The following is a 7371-nucleotide window of genomic DNA, read 5'->3' on the forward strand; positions in this document are numbered from 1 at the left end:
TGGCAGACCCTTGAGGGTACAACCCCAGTGACAACTTGACGGTTTTCATTCTGACAGTGTAGGATGTGTAGTCTTAGGTTAATTTTGTCCAACTTTGGTTTTGCTTGGTCTGGCCCACTTTAGCTCAGCCTCATTAGGTCGGCTTTGGATCATTTCCGTCAGAATTGGCTGGCTTAAGCTTGGTTTTGTTAGCCTTTGCTTTGATTGTAGAATAAGCCAGTGGCCTTTATGACAGCATTGTGCTACTGGGCCTCAATGCTGTTGGACAGCGAACATGGACAGGTGTAACAGAGAACACATGTTGCTCTACGTTACTTTTTACGTTACTTTAAGTGACGTTAAATCCATCTATCCCTCCATTTTCCGTATCAGTTACCCAGCCGTGGTGAGCCTTGAACCCATGCCAGGAAGCGCAGGGTACGAGGCAGCATGCCAGCCAATCACAGAGCTATGTTACAATGACAGGAATTGGCTGGAATAAGTGCAACATAGTATTATTTTGCCTAGTGATGGGATGGCGCCCCATCCCAGGATAGGCTCTGGACCCACCGTGACCCTGAATAGGACAAGCGGTTACAGAAGATGGATGGATGGATGGATGGATTGCCCCCCAAACAGTCAGTAACTTAAACATATAATCAGCGGAGGTTGGTTTCAAAATCCCGGTTTGTCAAGCTCAGTAAACCTCTGTGTATAGACTTTTATTTTGTTTGTTTTTTTTTATCTAACATATTTATAGAAAGGGTGGGTAGATGGAAGGAAGGAAGGATGGATGGATGGCAATAAGTATTTGTAGCAGAGTGAGATCATCCCAAATGACGACCATTTCTGGGACTCGTCACCGATTCCATCGGTTACAAGGTCATGAGTGACTTGTACAAAGCAGATACTTCCTCCTGTACCTAGAACGCCACTGTCTCGCTACAGAACCGAAAGGAGGATGAGGTTTGTGCAATGCCTAGGTAATCATTTCCATGAAAAGATTAATCACCCAAAGCACACCTGTGCGGAGCGGAACTGAAGCCGGAATTCACGGACTCTGTAGGGCTGGGTGATTCATACGGACGTCGTTTCGTAATGACCGCCGCTTCCATAATCACACGATCTGTTACCAGCTGTTCATGTTCCGAGACACGGAACAATTAGAATATGATTCGCATACTTTAAATATAAAATGCATATCAGTTTCCTTGAGATTTAAGTGAAACTATAATTAGACTATTTAAGATATGTCGTGATGTTCCGAAAGGCATATAACAGCTTCAAATGATAAAATATAGGCCTATTACTATTCGGAAGCGCATAAATAAAAATTAATTTCTTGCAACTGAGTCAAAGTAGTGAGCGTGTATTGCATGTGTAAGCAATACAAATCTGACTTCGCCAATGTCCGTCACATTTCATCCCGAGGGGATGCCAGTTATGCTGATTATTAATTAAAATATACTTATTAAATTATAGAAGAAACACTTGTTTCTGAGAATGCAAGTTTGAGCTTTCACGGTTTCACCAGTTAAGGTTAAGTAGAATAAAACACTATATTCTTAAGGTTTCTTACAGGTATGTATACGTTTGATTAAGAAGTACTATCCGAGATTACCCTTTTCTTCATTGTTTTTGCACGCGCATATTACTTTTCACAGATATGAAACTTTTTATAACTTTAGTTTATCACACTTCAAATGTCAGTCAAGCTAGAATGTGATTCACTAGTACTTTTTTCCCCCGACCTATAAAACTAACATTGTCTGATGTAGAACAATAAACGCGCTGGCTGTGACGTATACGTGTAGCTATAGGAAAATCCACAATCATCCAACCAACACCAGGGGGCGCTGTATGTCATTTTTACACATGACTTTTGAACTTGTCTAAAAAGTTAGTCCAGTATAAATATTTCTGTGAACTTTTTTTTTTCATTTAAAAGCGACATTTCATATCTGGTAAAGGTGATGCATAATGTACATTTTGTTACTGACATTTTCTCGCGGCTATTCAGTGACACTGATATTTTTCTGCTGCTAATGGCATTAATCTCTTACGCACCGTTCACTCGTGACAGTTTGTGAAGCTACGGTTTGCACTGTTAGTTCCTGTTTGTCAGCTTTGACGGCCACAGCGAGGATGACACATCTTAAGATGAAGAAATCGTTGTGACAACCAGTTCAACTAGTTTTCCGAAAAACATTTGTCTGAAATCGCAGTTAATAAGTCAAAATAACTCCTAGCCTGTTATTTACCCGAGCAGGAAAATGAGCCTTTAAAATACTAATTAGAGCTACTTTGTAAGGTGCCCTGTATAGAAGTATATGCATTTTGTGAAATTTTTGTTTCCTTTAATGCTTTTGCAATCTCTTCCTCCCTTATACAGAATGATCTAGAACTGACACATTCACACAGCTTGGCCACACCTAGCAGCAACCTTTTTTTCTCATTTAACTCCCCCCCCCACCCCCTTTTTGTTAGTGTGTGGTTTAAACACCCCCTTGCCCCCCCCCCACATCGCCCCCACCCCCAAACCAGCTGCGTCCCTCCCTATCTTCCCCCAAAGCCCTCGTCTCCATGTAAAACACTTAAGTGCTGGTGAGGGTGGTTGAATGTGGGATTGGGCAATCACAGAAGGCGTTCACCATAGTAGGTGTGTGCGCGTGTGTGTGGGGGGGCAAATTTGCCTATTGGCATAATGTGGAGCAAGGGCTGTAGCAGCCAGTGGAGCCTAATCTTGCATGCTGGCTTGCGGCCTGCTGCAGCAGAGTAACGAGAGAGAACGATGTCTGCTTCTGCTCCGAGAGCTTCAGTATGAGGATAGGCCTGCCCGATTTTCAGTGTTTCGAGGCAAGGCAGGCCGCACACTCCCTGTGCCTGACGCCGTGCTTTTCATCTTCACCAACAACGGCTTTAACCTGCCACTTGCGCAGTGCAAATCCAACTGTCGGTTCAGCCCCTGGGTGTTTTTCTAAGTGTGCGCTGTGGCGTGGTGAGTAACATCAGTAAAAAGCTGCGTCAGACCAAATAGCTAAAAGTAGTCCCCTTTCAGCAAATCCTGAAGTGAATATATAATTAATGATGCATAATTAAGCTGGTGACTCATCACTGATTAAGATCTGACCTGTCTGTACATTTCTTTTCTTCTTCTTTTTTTTAATTTGGGGTAATTTTTGGAGGAATTTTGTCCTCATTGCATGTTTTTCTGGCTCTTAAACATACAGATGTAATTGCGACGTGTGTATTTATCACCTAGATTTTCTGATAAATGAACAGTTGATCGAATCAGCTTAATAAAGTTGATTGTGTGATGTTACATTAAACTATGATATTATTAGATGTAGTATAATCAAGTGTAGCCATAAGACATTTATTGGATTAATCAAGCAAGTCATTTCCAACGGCAAGCAAAACTGGACTCTCATCCCCATGACTAAGACTTAGTAACGGCACTACAATAAGAAAATATCGCCAGTTTTAGACTGTACCTCTGAATAGCTGTAAATACGTGAGTTTTTTTGTTTTGCAGGGCATGCTGTCATACTGTGGTGTATTGCAGCCACTGTGTGAATCTACATGCATGATGTCATAATTATGACTCTGGGTTGGGATCGCTTTGGGGCGCACACAAACCCATCGTTGCCTGGCCTGTCTGAACTGGTTCGCCCGCCCTGTTAGCGCACTTGTGACGATCTGTGGCTTGGCGCGTCTGTGTAAATCAAGTGGAACTTCTCCACGCCTTGGCCTCTCTGCCTCTCTGCCGAGTCCCCCCTAAAGTCACACAGCTTCCGCGTCGGTCCAGCTTCCTGAAGCGCAAACTGACTTTAAAGAGCGTCTGTTTCTTTTTTTTTTATCAAATTATGAGATGAGTGAAACTGAATGAGACAGTACATTCTTTTTCCATATTCGCCTTAGGAGGTAACTGTCATAGCTAATTTTTTTTTCCAGGAAGCTTTCTTTATATCCCGAGGATACAGGCATGGTAAGGTGTGGGAAAGAACTTTCTTGGGGAGAATAAGCTTAAGAGTCTATGTATACGTATTATTGTTTACAACAAAAGCGTGTAAAAGTGAGAAAAAGATTGATTAAAGTACATTCTCAACTGAGACGGAGCGTAGCTAGAAGATAGTCGTGCTGTGTGACTGGCAATAAAGTCGCGTTATAAACACAGAACCTTGACTGACAGGCAAAATTAAAAAGCCACGTTGTGTAAGTGGGTTGGAATCAGGCCATCATCGCTTTGGCTTTGGAGATTGGGGGGTTTAAGAGATCCCTGTAGCTGCGAGGATCAGAAATTTTGGAAGTTCATTATCGGATCAAATCAAAGTTTTGTCACGTACACAATTATCCTCAGTATGGTGTGTCATGAAATGCTTGGTTGCCGGACTCCGAGAATGTGTTAACAGGAAACATCAGTATAAAAAGGACATTAAACATTAAAAATAAAGCATATTTTAACTGACAAAAAGAATAAATACCCTGAAAAAATGGTGTTCTATGAACCCTCTGCTGTCATTATTAAATTTTTAAGTATCAATTGTTTTCCACCCTTGATTTCCTGCACAGATGATCATTTTTATTCGATTAATTCTTTCAAGTATATATGAAATGTTTCCCTGCACATAGAAAAACTATTATAATAAACAACTTGAGTAAGTGTAATATTTTTTAAAGTTTCACACTTTGAGTTTGTTTGTGTATGCTGTTGCTGAGAACTTGGAGATGCATTTCTGGTTGCTGGAGAGCTGGTGTCGGCTGGGTTTCCTTATAAAGATCACCCCGCGGCCCAGCCTTGTGATAAACAGGCCTTAGCGTTTCAGAAACCGCCGCGCATTACAGCAGAAACGCAGGGTGGCTTTCCAAGATGCCGCCATCCCCTGGCAATACATGACGAGTCGCTACTTAATGTTTTTACTCGGTGTTTTTTTGTTGTTCTTCTTCTCTTTTGTCTTGTATTTCATTACCGTTTGTCCTCTCCACCGATGCCCTGCCCTCCAACTGTAGCTGTGTTCCTCGGAACACATGTGACAAAACTCAAAAGACAGGTTGTTCTCCATGAGCCTTGTCCAGAGAAGAGGGATGCGATGGTCTGATGGCGTCGCACACGGACACTGTTTCTGCAGGCGCGATAAATCAGGCCCCGCAGTGATTTCTGTGACACATTTAGGTGTGTCGCAATGCATGAGCGGCACTTGGTGCGAGAACTATGTGGAGGAATGAGCCCTCCCTTCAAGCTCTTGAAGCCTGAAGCACTCTTGCCATCCTCAAATAAGAAACGCTGCCCAAGGGCATTGAGCGTGGCATATCTCACCCAGACCTGATGATTAGACCTGTCAAACGATATTCACTACTAAGGTTTAAGGAAGCCTTGCTCGACCCTTGGCTGCCAAGCTCCTGAAAGGCAATGGATCAGATCTGAAATAACAAAACACGTCGGCTTAAATGTGTTTTTACTGGTGGGGTGGGGGTGTCTCCAGAGTGAGTCAGCTGGTCCAGGTGCAGTCTGGGTCCTGCAGGCCACATTGGGTGGCTTTAGTCTAGGTCCGCTCACTGGCTGACTCTGATAAGGAGCTGTGTTGTGGTGGACCACCTATGGCATAGTTCATTTGGGGAGTTTAAGTCCTCTGGACTGCTTCTGATTGGTCATTGCACCTGCTTCAGTAATAGCAGGAACTAAGGCTAAACTGCATCAGATAAATCAGCGTATACAAAGTATATAATGTGAAGATAGTACTATGCTGAAGACGGAGGGTGATTTGTCATTATCTATAAAAGTGAATGCCCAAACACATGCAAAATTTTTTTCTCATTTATAAATCACTTGTTTGATGTGATGTCTCTGTTGTGATTTTTTTTGGGTGCTATGAATTTCAAAGTAAACGCTGCCGTTTGAACAAACCAAGAGCGACAGTCTAACGGGCCGTTTTTCGAGGTGATTTTCTTGGCATGCGGATTAATCAAGCGATACGTGACGTTACCCGGCCATCTGGGCTAGGCAGTACCTCTAGGGTTTGTCTGTGGTTATTGCTGAGTCATTTGGAAAGTCATCTTACTGGTCAGTGGAGGATTTACCCAATATCTCAGGTCCCGGTATGAACAAGTAATGAAACACACATCTAAAGACCGTCTCACTGTTTCTGATGTGTCAGTATAATAAATTAAATTAATATAACTAATAACAATGGGGAAAATAAATAATACTAAAAAATAATAAATAATTATTGATGAACCAACAATTTTTTTTTAATCAGGTAAATTACTCATAGACATTTAAATTCTTCTCATTTAACCTGATCCCAGATTGTTTACACAATTTAATATATTCACCAATCTGTAGAATACTTTTGTGTCTATATACACATCTCAGTCTAAATCTATTTGTCTCCATTTACTTTATCATCTAACTTTTATTTTAGTATTTTATCATTTTATTAAATTCCTACTTTTGTGCCTGCATTGTCTGATTTCTCCAGTTGTTTTCCTGCATTCAAAAGTTAATTGGATTTAAGGATTTATTTGTTCAGTTGTCCTCTAATTATTTTAATGATCCTCCATTCACCTGTTGAAATGACTGTTAAGCCTGTCCATAGAACTCTTTTTAGGGCTGACAGTCTTGTGGTATTGCTCATCACTTTTATTTTTCAGGCCTACTTAATGTCAACACGGTGAGTCTGAAGAATGAAATCCAATTTTTTCGCGACAGTATCTGCTAAAAAATGTTCAATAACTCACGCACAGGAGGAACTTATGAAAATAAAGGCAGCGTTAAAATAACAGACCGAGCGTCCATTTTCCTGTATTGAAAAACAAAATGGAAATGAAAACATTCATCAGGTTGTGTTGTGAGCGTGTGGCAGTAGGTGTGTTTTCATAGTAAATGTTTACTAAGAATGTCTGCTCTTGTTTATGAAGAGATTTCATACCCCGAAGAAAGACGCAAAAAAAAAAGAAAAACAAAAAATCCAGAATAACGTGTTTGAACCAGAACATCTCTTTTAGTCACTGAATTGCGTAAACTTCTGGCTTGAGAATCCAAAGGCTCAAGTCTGGGTGCAGGGAAGTTTGCTTCTTCTAGCTATTTTACTTGGGGGGTCTTCAGGGTATATAACTGCCTCCCCCATTACAAAGATATGGGTTTGATTAATTGAACTTCTGAATATAATCTGACCTGGCATTTTGGTGGGGTTTCGCTGGACCTTTCCTGCAATGCATCTCAGGGTAGGATGTGGAGGAGGATGGCGCTCCGGTTCGAGAACGTAAAATAAAACCTGGCATCGTTATGCCAGAAGATCATTCTGCTACTTATTTTTCCACCTTTCATGACCTTAAGTCTCGCGCTGTGATCCATGTCATTTTGGGCCCAGCAACAGTTCTAAGTAAATCCTG

Source organism: Paramormyrops kingsleyae, chromosome 21, assembly GCF_048594095.1.
Source record: "Paramormyrops kingsleyae isolate MSU_618 chromosome 21, PKINGS_0.4, whole genome shotgun sequence".
NCBI classification, from domain to species: domain Eukaryota; kingdom Metazoa; phylum Chordata; class Actinopteri; order Osteoglossiformes; family Mormyridae; genus Paramormyrops; species Paramormyrops kingsleyae.